The 26058-nt window shown below is 49.9% G+C and overlaps 1 pseudogene; it reads left to right on the forward strand.

The window, feature by feature from the left end:
* Positions 1-284: 284 nt before the first annotated feature.
* On the forward strand, positions 285-24050 carry LOC149995475 (leukocyte immunoglobulin-like receptor subfamily B member 3; annotated as a pseudogene).
* Positions 24051-26058: the final 2008 nt, after the last annotated feature.

Below are 26058 nucleotides of genomic sequence, written 5' to 3' on the forward strand. Positions count from 1 at the left end.
TCCCGTCTTCTCTGAGCAGGAGCTCAGACCAGGCAGAGGGTCCTGGGAACAAGCAGAGACCCCACAACTGGGCTGAGTGGCTCCAAGGGACCTGCCGGCCTCCTGAGCTCACGTCACGGAAAAACCCAGCGCCAGGCCCAGGGCGGGGCGTCCACCCGCAGCGGGTCCACATAGGTGGGAGCCCGGAAGGGCGGCAGCAGCCCCGGACTCACCACATCCTGTGCGTCTCTGTCCTTCAGGCTCAGGGTCTCGTCCCCCTGGGGAGCGGGAACACTCACAGCGACGGCATGGTGTCCATCCTCCCTGCTCTTCTCTGCCTCGGTCAGTGTGGGGACGGGCAGGGGCCGCAGGAGGGCACAGGGCACTGATGGGGCAAACCTCTGACAGGGACTCTATTCCAGGGCTGAGTCTGGCCCAGAAAACCCGCGAGCTGTAGGGTGAGTCCTCCCCAGGGTCCCTGTCCCAGCTTCTACTTCACCCCTGGGGCTCGGGAGGCAGCAAGGGGTCCTGGGATGAGGTGGTAATGAGGGGGGACCTGGGCTGGGCTGGGGGGTGGGGGAGCCCTTTCCAATGCACCCTCTGGTTCCTTCCAGGGACCCTCCGCAAACCCATCATCTGGGCTGAGCCAGGCCCTGTGATCCCCAGGGGGAGCCCTGTGACCATCTGGTGTCAGGGGACCGTGGAGGCTGAGGAGTACTATATGGACATAAGGGGTAGACCAGTGCCCTGGAACATACAGAAGCCACGGGAGCTCAGGGAAAAGGCCAAGTTCTCCATCACACATGTGACAGAGGGACATGCAGGGATCTATCGCTGTTACTACTTCAGCCCCGCTGGCTGGTCAGAGCACAGTGACCCCCTGGAGCTGGTGGTGACAGGTGAGAGGACACTCAGGTCTCCAGCCTCAGGCTCTGCCCTCAGGAAGGGGGTGCTCTCAGGGTGTCTCCCCCTCACAGCCCAGCCCTGGGGGGCGTGAGGGAGGTGTGAGCCCGATTTAACACGCTGCCTCCTTCTCCCCTAGGATCCTACAGCAAACCCAGCCTCTCAGCCCTGCCCAGCCCTGTTGTGACCTCAGGAGGGAACGTGACTCTCAAATGTCACTCAGACGAGGGATTTGGCAGGTTCATTCTGACTGAGGAAGGAGAGGACAGGCTCCCCCGGACCCGGGACTCACAGCGACACCCCAGTGGGCAGGTGCTGTCCCTGTTCCCTGTGGGCCCCGTGACCCCCGGCCGCAGGTGGACGTTCAGATGCTACGGCTGTTACAGGAACACCCCCCAGGTGTGGTCACAGCCCAGTGACCCCCTGGAGCTCCTGGTCTCAGGTGAGGGCCCCTGACCCCATCCTTCCTGAGCCGTCAGCTCAGGGTGGTGTCCCCAGGAGATTTCTGAGGTTGGAGGGGACTTAGGGGTCTAAGTGATGGTCGCCCAGCACAGATGTGCCCCCCAGGGACCCCCCCTGAACTGCCTCCCCTTCTCCTCCCCAGGATCAGAGGTGACAGGTGGGCAGGGGGAGTGTCTTGGGGCCACACAGCTGATGGAGGAAAGAGTCTGATGACAGCTCCAGGGTTAGTCCCCGACCTTCTTCTGCTTCTGTTCCCTTTCCCAGGACCCTCTGGGGGCCCCCGCCCCCCACCCACAGGGCCCATCCCCTCAGCTGGTGAGTCACTGAGACCTCTCCTCAGACAGAGCACAGAGCAGCCCTGGGAGCTCTGAGGGTCCATCAGGGGTCTCATGTCCCCTGGCCACTCAGGGATGGACGGGGTCCCCAGGGCAGGGAGTCAGGCAGAGATGCCGGTAGCAACAGGCCCTCAGTGCTCTGAGTCTGCAGGTGATAATGGGGGGTCATGGCAGAGGGACATGTGGGGCCCAGGCTGGGAGAGGAGCCAGGGTCAGGTGCGGAGAAGGCAGCCCCCACCCCTCACCCCCATCCTGAATTTCCAGGCGGCTCTGTGGATGGAGGACCCCCCACCACAGAGTCAGGTCAGCAGAGCAGTAAGTGAGGGTCTCTGTGGAGCGCAGGTGGGCCCTGATTCTGGTCCCAGCTCCACTGCTCCTGCAGTGAGACCAGGGCTCCCTTCTCTGCACTGAGGGTTGGTTTCATGTCTGTTCATCCTGGTCCCCTCGTGCTCACAGACTGCAGTGACATTAGGTGACATAAGGGGCCTCACAGGCTCAGGAAGGCAGTGCCCCAGCCCAGCCTGACCCCCCAGGGGGTGTCAGAGCTGTGGGGGTGAGACAACCCAGGAGAGACACAGTGTCCACCCCGCGCCCCTGCCCCTCCCATGTCCCTGCTGTGCTGGGGGCAGGTAGTAAGGAAGGACCCTCGGCTCCATGTGAGACAGAACAGGTCCACTGTAGACGGGGAACCCAGAGCTCAGGGCTGCAGCCACCTGGGGGCAGCATGAGGAGAGCACAGGGACCCCACGTCCCAGGTCCCGTCCCCGCGCTGCCCGGCCAGGCTGGGTGACCTGGGGCACGTGGGTAACCTCTCTGAGCCTCAGGGCACTGGGAGTGGGGCCTGAGGGCTTTGAGGTCAGCAGAGATGAACAACAGACCCAGCACGTGCCTTGCACACAGTAGGTGCTCATTAAATGGCATCTTTGGCTCACAGATGACGTCACTCCTGCCCGAGGTCTGCCATGGTACTGGGTCGTCCTGATCGGGGTCTCAGTGGTCGTGCTGCTGCCCCTCTTCCTCCTCCTCTTCCTCTTTCTCCGATACCGGCAGTGTCAGAACAAAGGCAGGACATCAGGTGAGTAGGGAAGAGGGGTAACCGTGGCCCCAGGAGAGAGGTGCCCAGAGCATCTGCCACAGGAAAGACAAGAAGATGGAGACGCTCAGCTGAGAAACAAATTTGTCCAGAATCTCAAATCAGAAAATCTAGAAAGAGCCCTGGCTGGTGTGACTCAGTGGATTGAATGCTGGCCTCCGTACCAAATAGTTACCAGTTCGGTTCCCAGTCAGGGCACAGGCCTGGGTTGCAGGCCAGGTCCCCAGTTGGGGGAGTGTGAGAGGCAACCACACACGGATGTTTCTCTCCCTCTGTTTCCCCCTCCCTTCCCCGCTCTCTAAAAATAAGTAAATAAAATCTGTTCTTTTAAAAAAGGAAAATCTAGTATGAAAACATCCAAGGTTAGCACAGACATACAAATAAATGTAAGTTCATTTTTCATTTTCAATCTCTTGGAATTTGAAAAGCACCCATCAAGTCTGTTAAGGTTTCCTTCTTTCGTCCGGAATGACACGGGAGGGGTCCTTCCCCTCCCAGGGCTGAGACTCTCTGTCCTCCTTCCCAGCTGCAGACACCCAGGAAGAGCCCCTCTGTGAGAGGAAGGGACGGCTGCCCTGGGGGAGGGTTCATGGGGAAGGGGACAGCCTGGGAGGTGCGGGGTCAGTGGGGAGAGGGACTGAAATCCCCACTGCATGACCTGGCGCCTCCCCTCCCCCTGGTTTAGTGGCCCATCTGGGAGCAGGCGGGTCTGCAGCCCTGAGATCCCAGGGACCTGCCAGGAGACACACCCCATTCTGCCCCCACAGATGCAGCTCTGAAGGACCCACAGCCTGAGGAGGACGTGCAGCTGGACCCTCGGGTGAGATCCCTGCTCCTGTCCAGGCCACCAAGGACCTTCCTGCCGCCCCCTTTACTCCACTGGTCCCTTCCCCGTCCTCACCTCACCTGCTTCTCATTAGCGTCCAGGCTGACCTCTCCTTCTGGGCACCTCCTGCTGTGACTCACCCCTCCCACTTTCCTGTGGCCTCCTGGCCCTCCTAGGTGGCCCCCCGGGCTGGCTCCTCGTCCTCTGTCTGACCTTGTGCAGCCCCAGGTGTCAGGAGGAGGCATGAATAAGTGAACACCCACAGGTCACAGGGTCCGCCTCACGCGTTCATGCAGCAGCAGTGACAGGGTCACTGGTTACTGGCTGCAATTAAGTGCCACAGGGCAGCCCTCTCTCCACACTCCTCGTGCTCACCTGTGGGTGGGAGGAGATATAGGCAAGCAGGCAGATGGCATCCTGGAGAGCCAGGGCTGTGAGGGAGAATAAAGCAAGGGCAGGGGACAGAGTGTGTTGTGGGGGAGGGGCCAGAACAGAGAAAACAGCAGGTGCAAAAGCCCTGAGGCAGCAGATGCTGCTTCAGCCAGATGGGCGTGTGGTTAGAGCTGAGTGAGCAACAGAGACAGTGCGTTAGGTTAAGAGACAGATCCATGGAAGCACCGGATGCCCAGGGCTCAGGAAAGCCCGTCAGACGCCATCAGGACAGTGACCCATCTGATCTGCAGTGAACTTGTCACCTTGACGATACAGAGAGAATCGATGAAGGATTTCCACAGTGGCACCAAGGGGACGTGTTTCGGTCTCACTGTCTCTCCAGCAGATCAGGTCCAAGGACGACCCCCAGGATGTGACCTATGCTCAGCTGAACCATTTGAGCATCAGACGGGAAACAAGGGCACCCCGTTCCTTTCCGTCAGAGGAGCCCCCCGATGAGCCCAGCATGTACGCTGCTCTGGCCGTCCACTAGCCCAGAATGGACCCAGACCCCACACTCCAGGGAGGGGGCCTGCACGTACCCCAGAGGGTACAGGAGCTGCCCCCAAGAACACTCAGCTAGTAAACCCAGCCAGCCTGGAGACCTGACATGGGCCCCCAGAAGTTCCTGGGACCCTTCGGGGGTCCCCAGATTTCATAGTTAGTGATAACTAATATCCCCACATTTTGGGAATAAACCAAGCAGACTTCTCAATGACCAATGTGTGAACCAAAACAGAAATGAAGAGTTTAAATTAAATGATTGTGTAAATATTACGAGTCAAACCTGTGAAGTGAGAACAGTCAAAACCAGGAGTGAATTATCAGAAAATAAAAAGCCTTTAAAAATCACCAGCCTGAGCTATTCTATCAAGGGTTTAGAAAAATATCTCATCGACTTGTTAGAACCACAGACCACTGGTTAGAAAGCTGTGGCCTGTACACACAATGGAATGAAAATCTGCCGTATGAAATAACGCATCCTTCCATCTGTGACCGCCTGGATGGACCTAGAGCGTATCAGGGTGAGTGACATAATTCCGACAGAGAAAGATTTCACTTATATGTGGAATTTTTAACATCATGCAAACAAACAAAACAAAACAGGCCCCTAGACAGGAAGAAGAAATGATGGTTGCTGGAGGGGGTGCAGCAGAGGGGTGGATGGCAAGGGGAACACAGTCAGTAATGTGTAATAACTTTGCACAGGACGCGTGCTTACTGGACTTAGCGTGGGAAACACATGGTAAGACCCACAAGTAGAAACTCAGTGCTGTACACCTGAAGCTAATATACTATTGCCTCCGGTTATATTTTAATAAAAGTATTCGATTAAAAAGAACTTGTATTCCCCAGGTCCATCCATGCTGTAACAACACAAAACATCTTGTTTCCTTTTTATGGCTGCGTAGTATTCCGTTGAGAAGTACACCAGTCACAGAAAGACAAACACCATATGACTGTTTATATGTAGAATCTAATGGGCAAAATAAACTAACAAGCAAAGCAGAAAAGGATTCATGGGTACCGAAAACAGATTGACAGCTGTCAGGGGGAGGGGATTGGGGGCTGGGAGAAAACGGGAAAGAGATTCAGCAAAGATAAAACAATCCCAGTATGGTGACTACAAGAGGGGAAAGCATTTGGGGGAATAAATGGTGATGGAAGGAGACTTGGCTTGGGGTGGTGAACACAGAGTATAATTTACAGCTGATGTATTATAGAATTGTACCCCTGAAACTTATATAATTTTATTAACCAATGTCACCCCAATAAAGTCAATTTAAAAAGAAATAAACCCCAGAGCAAAAAGAAAAAGTAATGACAACAAAATGATAGTCTTTTTGTAACAAAATAACAATAGGAAAATCTTTTTTAAATGATTGTTTTAACTCCTCAAAATAATTGTAAAAGAATAGCAAATTTTTCTAAGCAACAGTATAACTCGGGAAATGATAATGAAGAAAAACAAAAACAGATAATAAAGTCAAAAATTCAGGGTTTTTTTAAAGTATATTTTATTGATTATGTTGTTACAGTAGTTCCAATTTTTTCCCTTTGCTCCCCTCTGCCCAGTACCTCCCTTCCCTCCAGCAATCCCACCCCTCTTAGTTCATGTCCATGGGTCCTGCATACAAGTCCTTTGGCTTCACACTTTCCTATATTATTCTTAACTTCCTTCTGTCTATTTTGTACCAACCAATTATGCTTCTTAATCCCTGCACCATTTCTCCCCTTCCCCCCTCCTGGCTGATAACTTTCGAAAGGATCCCCATACCACTGATTCTGTTCCTATTCTGGTTTGCTTAGTTGGATTTTGTTTTTATTTTTTTAGATTCAGTTGTCGATAGGTGTGAGTTTGTTGTCATTTTAATGTTCATAGTTTTGATCTTCTTTTCCTTAAATAAGTCCCTTTAACATTTCATGTAATAATGGCTTGGTGTTGATGAGCTCCTTTAGCTTTACCTTGTCTGGGAAGCACTTCATCTTCCCTTCCATTCTAAATGATAGCTTTGCTGGATAGAGTAGCCTTGGTTGTAGGTCCTAGCTCTTCATCACATTGAATACTTCTTGCCAGTTCCTTCTTGCCTGCAAAGTTTCAGTCTTATAGGCACCCCTTTGTAGGTAACTCTCTGCTTTTATCTTCCTACTCTTAAGATTCTCTCTTTATCTTGAACCTTTGGCATTTTAATGATTATGTGTTTTGGTGTGATCCTCCTTGAATCTAGTTTGTTTGGGACTCTGTTCTTCCTGGACTTGTATGTTTATTTCCTTCGTCAAATTTGGGAAGTTTTCCTTCATTATTTTTTCACATAAGCTTTTTATTTCTTGCTTTTCCTCTTCCCCTTCTGGCACCCCTATGTTTCGGATGCTGCCACATTTAAAGTTGTCCCAGAGGTTCCTAAGCCTCTCCTCATTTTTTTCAATTCTTGTTTCCTCATTCTGCACTGGTTGACAGTTTTTTTCTTCCTTATGTTTCAAATCATTGGTTTGAACCCCAGTTTCCTTCCCTTCACCATTGGTTTTGTGTGAGTTTTTCTTCGTTTCATTTAGCTTAGCCTTCAATTCTTCCCTTATGCGTTTGCCATACTTAAGTATATCTAACAAGCCTGTGAGCATCTTCATCACCAGTGTTTTGAATTCTGCATCTGTTAGGTTAGCTATCTCCTCGTCACTTAGTTCTCCCACTGGAACCTTGATCCGTTCCCTCTTTTGGGTCATACTTCTCTGTCTCCTCATCTTGACAGGCTGTGTTTGTTTGCCTCTGTGTCTTAGGTAAAGTTGTCACACCTGTTACGTTGTAAGGAGCAAAGCCTTAGGGATTCATCAGTACAGGGCGACCCGTTTCACCACGTTGTGGTGCTGTATGTGGGGGCGGGGGTGTGAGAGGGAACAATGCCGCCTGTCCAGCACTCGCCCCTTTACCAGGCACTTCTCCCACTTCCGTATGGGACTGACACCCCTCTATCTGTTACCCTGACCATCGTTCCCAGAGTGGGTGGGTCTGCAGATGTTCTAGGACCATGGGGGCCCTTTAAACAAGTGGACTCTGCTGAGAGACCGGCAGTTCCTTCCTCCGCCCCAACCCCCACTGGTCTGCACAGTCAGAAGCAATGAAGCTTTATTTTCCCCGGTGCTGGGACTGTGAGCTTCGCGGTCTGGTCTGGTGCTGGGAACGATCCCCAGGTGTCCCTCCCGACTATTTTAAATGTGTGGCTCTGCTTTCTGTGGGTCCGCTGCTGCCACCACACCACACCTTCTCTGCCTCGGCTCCGCCCCTCCTACCCGTCTAAATGAGTATTTCTTCTTTATGTCTTTGTTTGTTAGATTTCCATGCATTTCTATTTTCTGAAACTTCCGTTTGTCTCTAGTTCTGAGGTAGTTGCATTCCTTCTTAGTTGTGGTGGGAGATGCAGCGTGTCTGTCTAGGCCTCCATCTTGGCCGCAAGTCCCCAAAATTCAGTTTTGGAACTATTAATTACACTCATAAATCTAACCTTGAAAGACCAAGAAAATATGGAAGAATGCACACATTTCTTTTTTTCACATTAATTTTACTTTTTTATTTTAAATCAGTTTTTATGCCTTTTTAAAAATTGTTGTATTTTCCTTGTGCCCTGTGGGCGGGAATGCAGACTGGTGCAGCCACTGTGGAAAACAGTTTGGGATTTCCTCAAAAAATTTAAAATAGAACTGCCTTTTGATCCAGCAATCCCACTTCTGGGAATTCATTCTAAGAATTCCAAAACACCTATTTGAAAGAATATTATGTATGCACCCTATGTTCATAGCAGTGTTGTTTGCAATAGCCAAGATCTGAAAACAGACCAATGCCCTCACTTTGAAGTCTATTTTGCCAGATATAACTATTGCTGCTCCAGCTTTCTGTTTGTTTGTTTGTTTCCTTTTGCATAGAATTTTTTTATCCATCTCGTCACTTTCAGCCTATGTGACTCTTTTGTTCTGAGGTGGGTCTCCTGGAGACAGCATATATATGGGTAAAGTTTACTTATCCATTCCCCTACCCTATGTTTTATGATTGGGGCATTTAAAACACTTACATTAAAAGATATTTTTAATAGGTACTTATTTATTGCCATTTTTATGCCTACGTTCCTCTGTGTGTGTTACTTCTTAAGGCATTCCCTTTATTTTATTTTATTTTATTTTTTTGCAGTACTGGTTTGGTGGTAATGAACTCCTTTAGTTTTGGGGCTTTTTGTTTGTTTGTTTTTGGTCTGGGAAGCTCTCTATTTTGCCTTCCATTTTAAATGGTAATATTGCTACATAGAGTATTCTTGGTTTCAGATACTTGCTTTCATTGCTTTGAATACTTCATGCCAATTTCTTCTGGCTTGAAGTGTTTCTGGTGAGAAATCAGCTGACAGTCTTATGGGAAGTTCCTTCTGGGTAACTGTCTCTCTCCTGCTGCTTTTAAAATTCTCTCTTTGTCTTCGAACTTTCACATTTTAACCATGAAGTGTCTTGGTGTGGGTCTTTTGGGATTCATCTTAATTGGGCCTCTCTGTGCTTCCTGAACATTTCTGCCTTTTTCCTTCACCAGCTTAGGAAAGTTTTCTGCCATTATTTCCTCAAACAGGTTCAGATGTTGTTACATTTTATGTCATCGCAAAGTTCCCTTAAAACTATCCTCATTCTTTTCTTTTTTTAAGTCATTTTTCTTTTCACTGCTCAGATGGGGTGTTTTGTTCTACCGTGTCTTTCTTTAAAGATTTTATTTATTTATTTTAGAGAGGGGAAGGGAAGGAGGAAGAGGGAGAGAAACATCAATGTGTGGTTGCCTCTTGTGCGCTCCCAACTGGGGACCTGGCCCACAACCCAGGCCCGTGCCCTGACTGGGAATCAAAGCTGCGACCCTTTAGTTCACAGGCCAGCACTCAATCCAGTGAGCCACACCAGCCAGGGCTCTACCTTGTCTTTTAAAATCACTGATACAATCCTCTGCTTCATCTAACCTACTTTTAATTCCTTCCAATGCATTTTTGATGTCAGATATGCTATTCTTTATTTTTGACTGGTCTTTTTATATGGTTTTTATGTCCTTTTTTGTGCTCTTGTAGTTCTCACTAAGTTCCTTGAGGATCCTGACAACTATTATTTTGAACTCTAGAGCTCATCAGTTGTTTGCCTCCATCTTATTTAGCTCTTTTTTATTCTTCTGGAGATTCCACCCATTCTTTTAAAATGAGGGTCCATTTCTTCGTCTCCCCGCTTTGGCTGCCTCACTGTGTTTGTTGGTTCCTTCTGCTGCTTGACTCCCACTCTCTGTGGGGTGGCTTTCTGTTGTAGGTGTTCTGTGGAGCTCGGTGATTGAGTCCCATTGATCTCCTGAGCTGGGTACTCTAAGGACATCTCCTGTTTGGGTTTTGTGAGCTCTCTTAGTGTAGTCAAGTCTTGATTGCTGTTGGCCCATTTGTTTGTGGGATCAACCCTCTGTGTGGCTGTGAGGTCACTGCGTGCTGGCCCTTGTGTGGGTGCTGATCAGAATGTAGACAATAAAGAAAAAAGGAAAGAGAAAAAAGAAAAAGCATACATGGTAACAAATAATAGTATTTATCAAAAACCTTTATGTAACTAAAAATAAAATATAGAAAAAATAAAAAAGGAAAAAAGAATAAGAAAAGCAGAAAGAAAAAACAAATTAGAAAAAAACTAAAAAGAATAACCAGTGAAAATCAAAACAGAAACGATGAAGATTTTAAACCTTGAAATTAAAGAAGCAAAACATGAAAAAAAATCCAAACATAAAAAAATTTTTAAGAAAAAGAATGAATTCCCCTCTGCACAGCGGTAGCCTTCTGCACTCTCCTGCTGACATGCTGCTGCTGATGTGCGTGGGCTCTCGCTCCATTGGAGTCTGACGCTGGTTCCTTGCTGATGGGTTAGGGCCCCTAGGAGAGACCGTGGCTCAGGACAATGGCAGACGTGGCATCCCAGCCTTGCCCCGGGCAGCCGGCTTGAAGCCACAAGCAGACCTGGCTGTCCTGGGAAGTGTCCTAGCTGCTCTGCAAAGCCGGCCTTTCCCAGCAGCAGCCCCAGAGGGCAGGCCCGCAAACCCCGCCAGGCCCCTGGTATCTCCCCATCTGCCTTGTCAGGCCACCAGCTGCCTGTTAGGCTTAGTCACTGAAAAGAGCCCCTGGCAGAATCCAGAGGATGGAGCTAGTGGGTCTGCGCTGAGGGGGAGGTGCCGTTCAGGCTCAAGGGAGCTGGTGGCTGTGGCCTTTGTCCCAGAGCCACTGAGTCTGCCCTGGTTTTGCCCTGACCTCTGTAGGGTGGAGCCCCTAACACTCAGGTAGCTGCGGCCTTTGGAGCCCAGAGGTCGGTTCTGCCAGAAGCAGGGAGGGTGTTTCTCTGGGACGTCTCCTGAGGGGTAAGAGCCATCAGGCCCACGGAAAAGTGACGGATGGCCCCTCCCCACAGCCAGTCACTGAGGCCCCCAACCCCCATGCGTCTGCCCAGACGGCTGCGCACAGGCCTCTGCTGTGACTCCGGCTGGACTAGACAGATTCCTGGGTGTGGGGCAATAGCCTTGCTGCGGGCTGACGCCGGTGGGAGGGACCTGCCCTGCCCAGAAAAGGCATCTGCTGTCGGCGTTCGGGGTGGACTCAGCACCGGGGCCTGGCAGCTGTCCCGCCACGTCTCTCCCCACAGCCCCGAGCCCCAGACCCCCCTCCTCAGGGGACTCCAGTGCGCACCGCCCTCCCTCCCTGGAGCGCAGGGTAAGTGGGTCCGTCCAGTTTTGCGTGTCGGCCTGTTAGGAAGAGGATGCCCGCGCCTCCAGCGGCTTCGCGTCTCCTTGGCAGACAGAAACCCTGTGTTTCACCGCCTGACACTACGTGGGCATCTCTTCCTGGCTCTGGGAGCCGCGCCTGGGGTTTGGGGCCCGCGTCTCGCAGGGGAAGATCCCAGAGCTGACACCTCCTTCCAGTGCAGCAGCCCGAGGCCACAGGAGCGGTGGCCCCTTTCCCTTCTCCGCCCTTCCTCTCCTCCCCGAGGGGCTTCATTCCCAGCTGCGCCGTATTCCATTGCGTAAAGGTAACGCTGCTTTTCTATCCGATCCTCTACTGCTGGGCACTTGGGCTGTTTTCAGGCCTTACATATTGTACATAACGCTGCTCTGAACAGAGGGGGTGCAGAGGTTCTTTCTGATTAGGGTTTCAGAATTCTTAGGATGTATTCCCAGAAGTGCGCTCACTTTGTCAAAAGGCAGTTCCCTATTTAATGTATTTTATATAACCTTTATTGTATTTTTTTCATTACCGTTTAGTCCCCTTATATGCAACTACCCCCAGCAATCAGCAGTCACCCTACTGTGTCTGAGTCCTCTTTCCTTCTTTTTTCTCAGTCCCCCACCCCGTAACCTCCCCCACCCTCCTTAGCTATCCTCCTGCTCTCCATCTATGAGCCTGTCCCTTCGTAATTTTTTGAGGAAATTTCACACTGTTTTCCACAGTGGCTGCACCAGTCTGCATTCCCACCAACCACGCACTAGGGCTCCCTTTTCTCCGCATCCTCGCCAGCGCTTGTTTGTTGATTTGTTGATGATGGCCATGCTGACTGGTGTGAGCTGGTATCTCACTGTGGTTTTAATTTGCAGCCCTCTGATGGCTGGTGATGTTGAGCTTCCTTTCCTATGCCTATGGACCCTCTGTATGTCCTGCTTGGAGAAGTGTCTGTTCAGGTCCTTTTTTAATTGGATTGTCCGTCTTCCTGGGGTTGGGATGTGTGAGTTCCTTATGTATTTTGGTAATTAACCCCTTATTAAATATATCATTGGCAAAGACGTTTTCCCTTTTCATTTTGAGGTGCAGAGCTTTTTCGTTTGATGTAGCTCCATTTGGTTATAATTTCCTTTATTTCCCTGGTCCTAGAAGATGTATTGGGAAGAGTATTGCTAGGACAGATATCTGAGATTTTACTGTCTCTGTTTTCTTCTAGAACTTTTATAATTTCATGACTTACCTTTAAGCCCTAAATCCATTTTTTTTAGTTTATCCTTGCGTACGGTGTAAGTTGGTGGTCAGGTTTCATTTTTCGCATGTCCTGTCCAACTTTCCGTACACCATCTATCGAAGAGACTGTCTCTCCTCCACTGTATGCTCTTGCTTCCCTTGTCAAATAGTAATTGACCTTAAAAACATGGGCTGGTTTCCAGGCCCTCCGTTCTGTTCCGTTGATCTAGATGCCTGTTCGTATGCCAGTGCCGGGCTGTTTTGATTACAACGGCCTTGTATAGTTTAATATCAGGTATCGTCATCCCTCCAACTTTGTTCTTCTTTGTCAAGATCGCTCTGGAAGTGGGGGGAGGGCTGGGCAGAGGGGGGCAAGAGGGCAAATAATTGGGACTGGAAAATATAAAAATTAAAAAATGAAATAATAAAAACAAACAAACACATAAATTCTCCTCTTTGAGTAAAGTGGGGGGAGATTGCAGAGTCTATCTGGGGTCTTTTTTAGTTCCATATAAATTTTTGAAATATTTGTACTAGACCTATGAAATATGCCATTGGTATTTTAGGAAGAACTTTATGGAATTTACAGATTACCTCGGGTAGTATGGACATTTTAGTGCTGTGAAGCAATTCTTCCAGTCCATGAACATGGTGCTTACATCTTCCAAGTCCTATAGTTTTCCAAATATATGTCGTTCATGTCCTCGGTAAAGTTTATTTTTAGGTTCCTAATTTGTTTTGTTGTTGTTGTTGTTGTTGTTGCAATAGCAAAAGAGGTTGTTTTCTTTGTTCCTCTTTCTGGTAATACATTAAGGTGTATAAAAATGCCACCAATTTCTGAATATCAATTTTGGTTCCTGCTACTTGGCCAAATTCATTTATTAGATCTAGTAGTTTCTTTGCGGAGACTAGGGTTTTCCCTGTACACTATCATGTCATTTGTGAATAATGACAATTTTACTTCCTCCTTTCCAACTGGGATGCCTTTTGATTTTTACTCTTGTCTGGTCCCAGTGGCTAAGACTTTCGGTACGATGTTGAATAAGAGTAGAGAACATGGACATCCCTGACTTGTTCTGATCTTAAAGAAAATGTTTTTAGTTTTTGCCCGTTGAGTATGATGTAGGCAGTAGGTTTTTCATATATGGCCTTTATTATGTTAAGGTATGCTCTCACTATTCCCACTTTGCTAGGAGTTTTTATCATAAATGGATGCTGGATTTTGTCAAAACTTTTTTCTGCGTTTAATGATATACAATCATGTACTTTTTATCTTTAACATAGTTTGTGTGAAGTATCACATTTATTGATTTGTGAATATTGTACCAACCTTGCATCCCCAGAATAAATTCCACTTGCTCATGGTGCATAATCTTTTTAATGTATGGCTGGATCCGATTTACTTACATTTTGTTGAGGATTTTGGTATCTATGTTCATCAGGGCTATTGGCCTACAATTTTCTTTCATTGTAGTGCATTTAACTGATTTTGGATTTGGAATAATTTCAGCCTCATATAAAGAGCTTGGGAATCTGCACTCCTCTGAAGCTTTTCAAATAGTTTGAGCAGGATAGGTGTTACTTATTCTTTAAATGTTTGGTAAAACTCACCTGTGAAACCATCCAGTCCAGGACTTTTGTTTGCTGGGCATTTTATTTGCATCACTGCTTCAGTTTCGTTAGTTGTTATCAACCTCTTCAGGTTCTCTGATTCTTCCTGATTGAGTTTTGGAAATTGTTATGTTTTTAGGGATTTGTCCATTTCGCCAAAAATGTCCAATTTGAGGGAATATAGCTATTCATAGTATTTTCTTGCAATATTTTGTATTTCTGTTATGTCAGCTCTTGCATCTCTTCAGTTTCTGATTTTATTTATTTGAGTCCTCTCTCTTTTTTCCTGATGAGTCTGGTTAAAGATTCATTAATCTAGTTTATCTGTTCAAAGAACCAGCTCTTGATTTCATTGATCTTTGTATTTTTTCTTAGTTTCTAAGTCAATTATTCCCACTCTTAATTATTCCCTTTCTTCTGCTTACTCTGGGCTTCACTGGTTATTCTTTTCCTAGTTCTTTTAGGTGCAGGGTTACATTGTTTATGTGAGACTTTTCTTGCTTCCTGAGGTAGGCTAGTAATGCTATGAACTTTCCCCTCTCAGGACTGCTTTGCTGTGTCCTATAGATTTTGAGTTGTTGTGAATTAACTTTCATTTGGGTCCAAGTAATGTTTGATGTGTTCCTCTAGCTCATTGGTAACCCATTCATTGTTTAATATTATGCTATGTAGCCTTTATATGTTAGACTGCTTTTGAGCTTTTTTATTGTCTTGTTTCTTGCCATTGTGATATGAGAAGATGCTTGATATAAGTTCAATCTTTTTTATTTTGTTAAGACATTTTGTGTCCTAACATGTGACCTATATTTAAGAATGTTCCATGTGCACTTGAGAAGAATGTATAATCTCCTGTTTTGGGATGAAATGTTATGTAAATATTGATTAAGTCTATCCAATTGAGTGGGTCATTTAAGGTTGCTGTTTCCTTGTTGACTTCTTGTCTGAATGATAAACCCATTGATAACAGTGGGGTGTTAACATCCCCTACTATGATTGTATTGCTGTCGCTCTCTCCCTTAAAGTCCACTGAGGTTTTCTTTATATACTTAGGTGCTCCTATGTTGGGTGCATATGTGTTTACAAGGGTTATATCCTCTTGTTGGATTGATCCATTTACTATTATGTAGTCACCTTCTTTGTCTCTTGTTTTGGCCTTTCTTTGGAAGTCTATTTTGTCAGAAGTATTGCTACCCCAGCTTTTTTTTTTTTAATTTGCATGATTTTTCCCCCCACTTTTTCACTCTGCCTCTGTGAATCTTGTGTTTTGAGGTGGATCTCTGGTAGACAGCATATATATCGGTCATGTTTACTTATCCATTCAGCTACCCTATGTTTATGATTGGAGCATTTAATCTGTTTACATTTAAGATTATTACTGATAGGTACTTACTTATGGCCATTTTCCCCTATTTTTCTCTGTTTATTTCTTCTTTATTTTAAAGATGTTCATTTATCTTTTCTTGCTATGCTGGTTTGGTGATAATGAACATTTAGCCTTTTGTTTGTCTGGGAAGCTTTTTTATTTCTCCTTTAATTTTAAGTGATAGGCTTGCTGTATACAGTGGCCTTGGTTTCAGGTACTTGCTTTCATTACTTTGAATATTTTATGACAATCCCAACTGGCCTGAAGTATTTCTGATGAGAAATAATCTGACAGCCTTATGGGAACTCCCCTGTAGGTAACCAGCTGCCTTTCTTCTGCTCCCTTTAAGATTCTCTCTTTGTCTTTAACCTTTGCCATTTTAATTATGCTGTTTCCTTGTGTGGGTCTCTTTGGGATCACCTTGACTGGGACTCTTGTACTTCCTGCACAACTGTGACTATTTCCTTCGCCAGGTTAGAGACATTTTCTGCCATTATATCTTCAGAAAGACTCTCTACTTCTTGCTCACTTTCTTCTCCTTCTGGTACCCCTATGATGCAGAAGTTACGTCTCATGTTGTCCACACTTTCCTTAAACTATCCTCATTCTTTTTGTCTTTTTTTTTCCTTTTTGTTGTCAAATTGGGTGTATTCTATCTTGCCTTTTAAATTACTGATAAGATCCTTTGCTTCATCTATCCTACCTTCTATTCCATCCAGTATACTGTTCATGTCAGATGTTATTCTTTATTTATGACTGGTCTTTTTTTTTTTATGGTTTCTCTGTCCATTTTCATGCTCTTCTACTTCTTACTAGTTCCATGAGCATCCTTCTAACCATTACTTTGAACTCTAGATCCGGATCAATTGCTTGCCTTCTCTTTTTCTGGAGAGTCCTCCTGTTCTTTTACTTGACACCTATTTCTATGTCTCCCCATTTTGGCTGTCTCTTTGTATTTCTTTCTTTGTATTAGATAGGCCCGCTATGACTCCTAGTCTTTGTGGGTGGCTTTCCACAGGATTCTGTGACCCAGTGGTCTGGATCCTTGACATCTGAGCTAGGTGCTCTGGGAATATTTCTGGTTGGATTTTGTGGGTTCTCCCATTATAATGGAGTCTTTGTTTTTTAAGATTTTACTTATTTACTTTTTGACAGAATGGAAGGGAAGGAGAAGGGGAGGGAACAAAACATTAATTTGAAAATCATCCATCAGTTGCCTCTCATATGCACCTCTACTGGGGACTGAACATGCACCCCAGGCATGTGCCCTGATGGGGAATCGAATCAGCGATTCTTCATTTTGTGAGATGACACCCAACCCACAACAGCCACTGTTGTAATGGAGCCTTGATTGCTGTTGGCCCGTTTGTACCGGGGACCAAGCCTCAGTCTGGCTGGCTGTGGGTCACCACATGCTGGCTGCTGTGTGGGTGCTGATCAAAAAAAAAAGGAAAGAAGAAAGGAAAAACAAATAAGAAGGAAACAAAGAACAATAACATCAGAGAAAAAGGAATAGAAGGGAGAAAAGATAAAAATTAAAGAAATAGAAGTTAAAGAGCAAAAATATCATAAGAAAAGCAAAAACTGAAAACATTAAGAAAGAAAAAGAAGGAATTCCCCTCTGCACAGCGGTAGCCTCCTGCACTCTCCTGCTGACATGCTGCTGCTGCTGACATGCGGGGGCTCTCACTCCATTGGAGTCTGACGCTGGCCCCTTGCTGATGGATCAGGGCCCCTAGGAGAGACCACGGCTCAGGACAATGGCAGACGTGGCATCCCAGCCTTGCCCCGGGCAGCCGGCCTGAAGCCACAAGCAGACCTGGCTGTCCTGGGAAGTGTCCTAGCTGCTCTGCAAAGCCGGCCTTTCCCAGCAGCAGCCCCCCGGGGCAGGCCCGCAAACCCCGCCAGGCCCCTAGTATCTCCCCATCTGCCTTGTCAGGCCACCAGCTGCCTGTTAGGCTTAGTCACTGAAAAGAGCCCCTGGCAGAATCCAGAGGATGGAGCTAGTGGGTCTGCGCTGAGGGGGAGGTGCCGTTCAGGCTCAAGGGAGCTGGTGGCTGTGGCCTTTGTCCCAGAGCCACTGAGTCTGCCCTGGTTTTGCCCTGACCTCTGTAGGGTGGAGCCCCTAACGCTCAGGTAGCTGCAGCCTTTGGAGCCCAGAGGTCGGGTCTGCCAGAAGCGGGGAGGGTGTTTCTCTGGGACGTCTCCTGAGGGGTAAGAGCCATCAGGCCCACGGAAAAGTGATGGATGGCCCCTCCCCACAGCCAGTCACTGAGGCCCCCAACCCCCATGCGTCTGCCCAGACCGCTGCGCACAGGCCTCTGCTGTGACTCCGGCTGGACTAGACAGATTCCTGGGTGTGGGGCAATAGCCTTGCTGCGGGCTGACGCCGGTGGGAGGGACCTGCCCTGCCCAGAAAAGGCATCTGCTGTCGGCGTCGGGGGTGGACTCAGCACCGGGGCCTGCAGCTGTCCCGCCACGTCTCTCCCCAGAGCCCCGAGCCCAGACCCTCCTCAGGGGACTCCAGTGCGCACCGCCCTCCCTCCCTGGAGCGCAGGGTAAGTGGGTCCGTCCAGTTTTGCGTGTCGGCCTGTTAGGAAGAGGATGCCCGCGCCTCCAGCGGCTTCGCGTCTCCTTGGCAGACAGAAAGCCTCTGTTGCACCACCTGACACTACGTGGGCATCTCTTTCTGGCTCTGGGAGCCGCGCCTGGGGTTTGGGGCCCGCGTCTCGCAGGGGAAGATCCCAGAGCTGACACCTCCGTCCAGTGCAGCAGCCCGAGGCCACAGGAGCGTTGGCCCCTTTCCCTTCTCCGCCCTTCCTCTCTTCCCCGAGGGGCTTCATTCCCAGCTCTTTTGTTATAAATCTCTTCAGCCAGTCTTCAGTGGATTGTTCACGGGGACTTTTACCCAATTCTGTTCGAGTTTCGGTTCGGTTCTGTGGGGGGGTGAACACAAGATCCATCTCCTCCAGAACCACCTTGAGAAAACTTGGTCCTATTTTGTTCATCTGGGTTTTTTTAATTTATTTATTGAATTCCACTGGAGAAAAAAAGTGAAATCATATGGTATTTTGACTTCGTGTCTCTGTAAGAAGTGGGTTCTTTCTCTCTCCCTCCCCTTTAGGGGAATCATTGGAGTCATTTCTGCCTCTTCAGAGCAGCCTTGATGCTGGGTGTAACTCTCTTATTTTTAATTTTTTAAATTTATTTTGAGAGCAGGGGGAAAGAAGAAAGAGGGAGAGAAACATCAATGTGTGGTTGCCTCTCACACACCCCCAACTGGGGACCTGACCCACAACCCAGGCATGTGCCCTGACTGGGAATCAAACCAGTGACCCTTTGGTTCAGAGGCCGGTGCTCAATCCACTGAGCCACACCAGCCAGGGCACAAACAGGGAATTTCCTCCAGGATTTAGACAAGAATGCCATTCATAAAAGTTTCTGCTAGAAGCCAGTGAACACACGCACATACGTCATAATCAGCTGCGGCACCACCATGTCTGGAATGTTGGAAGGGCACTGAATCAGGCCACTTCCTCTCTTGCTCTTACTTCTCTCAATTACTCCTCGGTGATACCAGCCCCGCACCCACAAATGGGGTCAGAATCCACCCTCCCTGAGATATTGGGGGCGTGGGGGGGAAGGAAACCATTCACTCAAAGCAGCTCGTTTCAGAAATACATACCAGCCTGTTATGTGACAACAGACAAAGAAGCAAAAACTTTAACGAGCAACTGACCTTGAGGTGCAAATGAACCGTCATATTTTCAAAAGTGTCCAGCATCATTCTTCATGGAAGAAATGTCCCCTCCACCACAGGGTGGTCCCAATACTCACGCTAAGCAGCTACAACCACAAAGGGAGAAACACCAAGGGTTGGCACGGATGGGGACCTAGCAGCACCCTTGACCCGGGAAGAGGTGGGAGCGCTGTGGCAGAGCCGCGGTTGGCTGTCTCATTGTGCTGTTTGGAATCAGACAGTTAGGGGCCGAGTCAGAACCGGAACCTGGGTCCCCTCTTCTCTGAGCCAGAGTTCAGACCAGGCAGAAAGATGAGACCCCGGCCATCAGGTGACACCTCAGGAACTGCGAACCTGTGTCCTGAGAGCCAGAAGCATCCTGAGCCTGCAACCTGGGGAAATAGCAGCTCCAGGCCCAGGGCAGGGTGTCCACCTGCAGCGGGTCCACAGAGGTGGGAGTCCGGAAGGGCGGCAGCAGCCCCGGACTCACCACATCCTGTGCGTCTCTGTCCTTCAGGCCCAGGGTCTCGTCCCCCTGGGGAGCAGGAGCACTCACAGCAGACGGCATGGTGTCCATCCTCCCTGCTCTTCTCTGTTTTGGTTAGTTGTGGGGACAGGGACAAGGTGGCAGGAGGAAACGGGGCACTGATGGGGCAAATCTCTGAGATGAATTCCCTTCCAGGGCTGAGTCTGGGCCAGAACACTCACATGCAGGCAGGTGAGTCCTCCCCAGGGTCCCTGTCCCACCTTCTACTTCACCCCTGGGGCTCGGGAGGCAGCAAGGGGTCCTGGGATGAGGTGGTAATGAGGAGGGACCTGGGCTGAGCGGGGGAATGAGGGGCGGGGAAGACCTTTCCAATGCAGCCTCTGGTTCCTTCCAGGGACCCTCCCCAAACCAACCATCTGGGCTGAGCCAGGCTCCGTGATCCCCAGGGGGAGCGCTGTGACCATCTGGTGTCAGGGGACCCTACAAGCCCAGGAGTTCTGTCTGTATAATGAAGAGAAGGGTATGCCCTTGGACAGACAGACACTACAGGAGCCCGGGGACAAGGCCAAGTTCTTTCTGGAAGACATCGATGCAGGGAGATATTACTGTAACTACTTCAGCCCTGCTGGCTGGTCAGAGCTCAGTGACACCCTGGAGCTGGTGGTGACAGGTGAGAGGGCACTCAGGGGTCCCAGCCTCAGGCTCCGCCCACAGGAAGGGGGTGCTTTCAGGGTGTCTCCCCCTCACAGCCCAGCCCTGGGGGACATGAGGGAGGTGTGAGCCCCATTTAACATGCTGCCTCCTTCTCTCCTAGGATTCTATAGGAAACCCAGCCTCTCAGCCCTGCCCAGCCCTGTCGTGACCCCAGGAGGGAACGTGACCCTCCAGTGTGTCTCATGGGGGGGATTTGACAGGTTCATTCTGACTGAGGAAGGAGAGGACAGGCTCTCCTGGACCCGGGACTCACAGCCACACCCCAGTGGGCAGGTGCAGGCCCTGTTCCCCGTGGGCCCCGTGACCCCCGGCCGCAGGTGGACGTTCAGATGCTACGGCTGTTACAGGAACACCCCCCAGATGTGGTCACTGCCCAGTGACCCCCTGGAGCTCCTGGTCTCAGGTGAGGGGCCCTGACCCCATTCTTCCTGAGCCATCTGCTCGGGGTGGTGTCCCCAGGAGACATCTGAGGTTGGAGGGGACTGAGGGGTCTAAGTGATGGTCGCCCAGCAGAGATGTGCCCCTCAGAGACCCTCCCTGTCCTGCCTCCCCTCTCCCTCCCCTGGGTTCAGAGGTGGTCAGTGGGCAGGGGGAGTGTCTTGGGGGCCACACAGCAGATGTAGGAGAAGCTCTCAGTGCTTTGGGGACTTCAGCTTTAGGACCGGACTCTCATCCCCATTTGTGTCCTTATTCCCAAGACACTGTGGAAACCCCACCCCACCACAGGGCCCATCCCCACGGCTGGTGCGTCACTGAGACCTCTGCTCAGAGGGAGCACAGAGCAGCCCTGGGAGCTCTGAGAGCCCACCAGGGGTCTTGTGTCCCCTGGACACTCAGGGATGGGCTGGGTCGCAGGGGCATGGAGTCAGGCAGAGATGCCGGGAGACACAGGCCCTCAGGGCTCTGAGGCTGCAGGTGATGGGGGGTGGGAGTGGCTATGACAGAGGGACATGTGGGGTCCCAGCTGGGAGAGAAGCAATGGGGCTTAGGTGCGGGGAAGGCAGCCCCCACCCCTCACCCCCATCCTGAATTTCCAGACGGCTCTGAGGATGGAGGACCCCCCACCACAGAGTCAGGTCAGCAGAGCAGTAAGTGAGAGACTCTGTGGGGAGCAGGTGTGTCCTCATTCTGGTCTCAGCTCCACTGCTCTTGCAGTGAGACCAGAGCTCCCTTCTCTGCTCTGAGGGTCGGGTTCATGTCTGTTCATCCTGCTTCCCTCCTGCTCACGGACTGCAGTGACATTAGGTGACATAAGGGGCCTCACAGGCTCAGGAAGGCAGCGCCTCAACCCAGCCCGACCCTCCCAATGGGGTGCCAGGGCCCTGTGGGGGGGAGACAACCCAGGAGAGACACAGGGCCCACCCCGTGCCCCTGCCCCTCCCGTGTCCCTGCTGTGCTGGGAGCAGGTAGTAAGGAAGGACCCTCGGCTCCATGTGAGACAGGACAGGCCCCCTGCAGATGGGGTGCCCAGAGCTCAGGGCTGCAGCCACCTGGGGGCAGCATGAGGAGAGCACAGGGACCCCACATCCCAGGTCCCGTCCCCGTGCTGCCCGGCCAGGCTGGGTGACCTGGGGCACGTGGGTAACCTCTCTGAGCCTCAGGGAACTGGGGGTGGGGCCTGAGGGCTGTGAGGTCAGCGGAGATGAACAACAGACCCAGCACGTGCCTCGCACACAGTAGGTGCTCATTAAATGGCATCTTTGGCTCATCCATGATGTCAATCCTGCCCAAGGTCTGCCATGGTACTGGATCGTCCTGATTGGGGTCTTGGTGGCCCTGGTCCTGCTGCTGTCCCTCCTCCTCTTCCTCTTCCTCCGACACCGGCGGCGTCAGGGCAAAGACAGGATGTCGGGTGAGTAGGGAACAGGGGTAACCGGGGCCCCAGGAGAGAGGTGCCCAGAGCACCTGCCGCAGGAAAGACAAGAAGATGGAGATGCTCACCTGGGAAATGGGTTTCTCCAGACCTGAACTGAGAAAATTAAAAAGCATACACTGAGTACCAGCAGAAATGTACAAATAAATGTAAATTTATTTTTTGTCATTTTCAATCTCATGAAATTTGAAATGCACCCATCAAGTCTGTTAAGATTTTCTTCTTTCGTCTGGAATCACACGGGAGGGGTCCCTCCCCTCCCAGGGCTGAGACTCTCTGTCCTCCTGCCCAGCTGCAAACACCCAGGAAGAGCCCCTCTGTGAGAGGAAGGGACGGCTGCCCTGGGGGAGGGTTCATGGGGAAGGGGACAGCCTGAGAGGTGTGGGATCAGTGGGGAGAGGGACTGAAATCCCCACTGCATGACCTGGCGCCTCCCCTCCTCCTGGGTTAGTGGCCCATCTGGGAGCAGGCGGGTCTGCAGCCCTGAGATCCCGGGGACCTACCAGGAGACACACCCCGTTCTGTCCCCACAGATGCCACCATGAAGGACCCACAGCCTGAGGAGGGCATGCAGCTGGACCCTCGGGTGAGACCCCTGCTTCTGTCCAGGCCACCAAGGACCTTCCTGTCACCCTCTTTACTCCAGTGGTCCCTTCCCCGTCCTCACTTCACCTGGTTCTCATTAGCGTCCACATGGGCCTCTCCTTGGGGTCACCATCTCTTGCTGTGACTCACTCCTCCCACTATCCTGTGGCCTCCTGGCCCCTCGCCGGTGGCCCCCCGGGCTGGCTCCTCGTCCTCTGACCTTGTGTAGCCCCAGGTCTCAGGAGGAGGCATGAATAAGTGAACCATCCGCAGGTTCCAGGGTTCCCCTCATGCATTCACGCAGCAGCGGTGATGGGGTCACTGTTTACTGGATGCATTTAGGTGCCATGGGGAAGCCTGGTCCCCACACTCTTCACACTCACCTGTGGGTGGGGGACACACAGGCACACAGGCAGATGGCATCCTGGAGAGCCAGGGCTGTGAGGGAGAATAAAGCAAGAGCAGGGGACAGAGTGTGTGGTGGGGGAGGGGCCAGAACAGAGACAACAGCAGGTGCAAAGGCCCTGAGGCAGCACATGCTGCTTCAGCCAGATGGGCCATGTGGCTGGAGCCAAGTGAGCAAGAGAGACAGCACGTTAGGTTATGAAGCAGAGCTGTGGAAACACCAGGTACCCAGGGCTCAGAAAATCCCTGCAGATGACATCAGGACAGTGACCCATCTGATCTGCAGTGAAATTGTCACTTTGATGACACTGGGAGACTTGATGGAAGATTTCCACAGTGGAACCAACGGGACATGTTTCTGTCTCACTGTCTCTCCAGCAGAACAAGCATGAGAATGACCCCAAGGGAGCGATATACGCCCAGGTGAACTACTCAAGGTCAAGACTCAGGCAGGGAATGGCCACCTCCCCCTCCCCTCTGTCAGTGGAATTGCTGGGCTCAAACAGCAGACAAACAGAAGAGGACAGACAGATGGACAGTCAGGTGGGTCCCATCCTCTCCAGACCCCAGGCCTCCCCAACTCCAGCCACATCTCATCCCTCTCCCTCTCCCCCTGCTCCAGGCTGCTGCATACGCTGCTCCCCAGGATTTGACCTTCACCCAGCTGAACCACTTGGGCCTCCAACAGGAGACAAGTGCACCCCCTTCCTCCCTGTCAGAGGAGCCCCCAAATGTGACCAGTGTGTATGCTTCTCTGGCTGTCCACTAGCTCAGAGAGGACCCAGATCCCACACTCCAGGGAAGGGGCCTGCAGGGACTCCAGAGGGTATAGGAGCTGCCCCCAGTGACACTCAGCTAGTGACCCCAGCCAGCCTGGAGGCATGACGTGGACCTCCAGCAGTTCCTTGGACCCCCTGGGAATCCCTTGTTTTTATATTCTTAGATTTTGGCAATAAAGCAATAAAACCCCCACTAATCAATGTGTGTACCAAATCGGAAGTGAATATTTTTTTAATTGAATGATAATGTATATATATTACACATCAAACCTATGAAATGAGAAAATTTAAATCCATGAATGACTATCTTAGAAAATAAAGAGCCTTTAAAATTCAATGTGCTGTGCTATTATATTAAAGACTCAGAAAAAATAGATTGCATGGAATCCTCAGAATCACAGACATGGCCTGTACACACAATGGAATGAAAATCTGCCCTAAAAAAGAATGCGATCCTTCCATCTGTGACCACCTGGATGGACCTAGAGGGTATGATGCTGAGTGAAATAGGCCAGTCAGAGAAGGACAAATACCGTATGATCTCACTTATATGTGGGATCTAATGAACACAATAAACTGAGGAACAGAATAGAGGGAGCGGCACAGATACATGGGGCAGACTGACAGCTGTCAGAGGGGCGGGGGAGGGGCTGGATGAAAGAAGGTGAAGGGATCAGTCAAAGAACATACATGCGTGACCCACAGACACAGTCACCAGGGCGGTGACGGCCAGAGGGAAGGGGCTGGGGGCAGGGGGGAGGTGGACAAGGGGGCAATGGGGACACCTGTAATTGTGTCAACAATGAAAATTAAAAGAAACATGAGGTAGACTTTAAATGGGAAACATTTTATATTTTAAGAAGATTCATGTCATGGGGTAATGGGCTTTGATATATGGCATGAAGTAGATTCTCAAATAGTTTAGAAAAAAATCATGTGTGGTGTGTTTGTACTAAAGAGACAAGGGGTGGGGTGGGGGGAGGGAGAACCCAGGAGCAAATGGCCCGAGAAATGAAAATAAAGTGATAACAGGAGGTGAACCTGGGCAAAGCACATACTGGTATTCATTTTATTCTCTTTTAGTCTGGCGACACTTTGTACACTGGAAATTATTCCCAAAGAAAAAAAGCTAAAAACAAAAGGACAAAAAATATTAAGAAGTGAAAGAAGAGCGTTTTTTTTTTTTTTTACAATGTAGGTCTAAGGCGGAATGCGATCGTGACAGGAGGATGTACCGCGGACGATCAAAAAGAGCAGAGGAACATCAACAAAGCCGAAGAATTCGGTTTTGAAAAGATGAATCCCACTTACCCAGGTCAGCTTGAAATCCCGAGAAAACAAGGGAGAACGCACATGTTTCTCATATTAAAGATGAAACGGGCAGGACACCTTGTTCAGGCTTCAAAGAGACAGTAGAACATGATGAACAATTTCGTGCCAGTATATTAGAAAATGTGTCGAAAATGGACACCTCCTGCGAAGGGATGAGCCAACGCACACATTTGCATGACTCACAGATGCAGGCGACAGTGTGGTGACGGCCAGCGGGATGGGGGCGGGGCCTGGGTGGAGGCGGGCAAAGGAGGAGAGAGCGGGGATATCTGCCATGGTGCCTAAAAATAAGCATAAAATGGACACCTTCGAATGCCAAATGTACTAAATGGACATGATCAAGAAGATTGAAGATCACCCTGGCTGGTGTGGCTCAGTGGATTGGGCTCTGGCCTGCGAACCAAAGGGTTGCAGGTTCAATTCCCAGTTTGGGCACACGTCTGGGTTGTGGGCCAGGTCCTTGGTTGGAGCCAAGCGAGAGGCAGCCACACATTGATGTTTTTTTCCCTCTCTTTCTCTCTCCCTTCCCCTCTCTCTAAAAATAAATAAAATCTTTATTTTTTTAAAGCTGAAGATGGCTGTAGAGTGGCTGGAAGCTCCGTCTTGCTCCCTGCCCCAGACAGCACTCTGAGCTAAGCTCCAGAGTGATCAGCTTGGAACATCAGG

Source organism: Furipterus horrens, unplaced genomic scaffold (genome assembly GCF_987537825.1).
Source record: "Furipterus horrens unplaced genomic scaffold, mFurHor1.1.pri manual_scaffold_13, whole genome shotgun sequence".
Lineage (NCBI taxonomy): Eukaryota > Metazoa > Chordata > Mammalia > Chiroptera > Furipteridae > Furipterus > Furipterus horrens.